Source organism: Otolemur garnettii, unplaced genomic scaffold (assembly GCF_000181295.1).
Source record: "Otolemur garnettii isolate 467f Iridium unplaced genomic scaffold, OtoGar3 scaffold00014, whole genome shotgun sequence".
NCBI lineage: Eukaryota > Metazoa > Chordata > Mammalia > Primates > Galagidae > Otolemur > Otolemur garnettii.
In genome coordinates this window covers 23,812,161-23,813,541 of record NW_003852409.1, presented here as the reverse complement: position 1 = coordinate 23,813,541, position 1,381 = coordinate 23,812,161, and positions in this window count along the sequence as shown.

Sequence of the window (1,381 nt, the reverse complement as noted above, 5' to 3'; positions counted from 1 at the left end):
TTATGAGAGGGAGCAGCTATGAACCCATTTTTTATTATTACTATTTTCCTTGCTGTGCCTTTAAATAGTAGTGGTAGTGGCAAAAATAGAAAAAGATAAAAGAGCTGGGAAAGAAGGAAGACACGGAGGAGGAGGGGAGGAGGCAAGAGCTGCAGGAAGCTCCAAGGTCATAAATCGAATCAGGTATACAGCCCAGGTGGCAGCAACCAATCAAAAGTTCACACACCTCCATTCCAGCTAAGATCCCAACCACGGAGAGGCAGTTGGCCTATCGGAACCCCAAGACCTCCCTAGTGACCAATGAGTGACCAGACACTAGCTTCTTCTTCAGCTATCTTCTTCAGCATTTTATTGCAACCCCATTGTACCTTATGAGAAAGTGTATAAAAGTTTCCCTGGCCTTTGTTTAGGGGCCACTCCCCGCTGTTTCTGCTTTTCTCTTGGGAGTGACCCAGGCATATGCCTGATAAGAATAAACTTCTTGCTTCTTCCATGTGTGAGTATGGACTCTCAGTGGTAATAATTTGGGGATTAACAGCTTAAATATATTTGGGGAGAACACATATGAAAGGTGTGATCGATATTTTCCTAGTATCCCTAGATTCTCTTATAATGTTGGTAAGTCCCTTAACAGATATTTACTGCTCCCCTCCCCCCACTGACTGTGTCTGAAATGAAGGTGGGCACAGAGACCTGCAAAGATGTATGTGCCCTGCTCCTTGGCCCTCAGCACACTCAGTCTTGGGAAGAGATATCCAAGGAGAAATGAAGGCAGGAGGAAAGAGACAGGGCCTCACTGAGACATTTCAGAACTCTCAGGCACCAGAACATAGAGGAAGAGGCTTCTGGACCTGGACTTGCCATGCGAGCTTCTTTCCCTCTCTAGGCCTCCATTTCCCCTTTTGTAAGTCAGAAGAGATGAGCAAATACCAGCCACACTTTCACAACCCACCGCCCCCCCTCCCCGCCCTGGCCCCTAGCTTGGCCATTCTCTGAGGGAGGGAGAGCTGTAGCCCTAGTTCTCAGCTTCTTGCTCCTGCCCCACATTCTTTCTTGCTCCCAAGTCTTGGCTTGTGCTGGGATTTTGCCTGGCTTGATCTCTGAAAGAAATCCATCAGAGGAGGTTTTTCACATAGCTTCCTTAAAAAAGAAAGAAAGGAAGGAAGGAGGGAAGGAATGAAGGAACAAAGGAAGGAAAGAGAGAGAAAAGGAAGGAAGGAAGAGAGAGAGAGAGAGAGTGAGAGAGATTGATTGACTGGGAGTACAAAAAAACCAGGCCTCTCGGGAAGTTTCCAGCATCTGGTACAGGGGTTCTTGGCACCACCCCAAGTCCAGATGGAGAGAGTAGCCCTTTCCCCAGCAGCAAGGTTTAAATGACTCA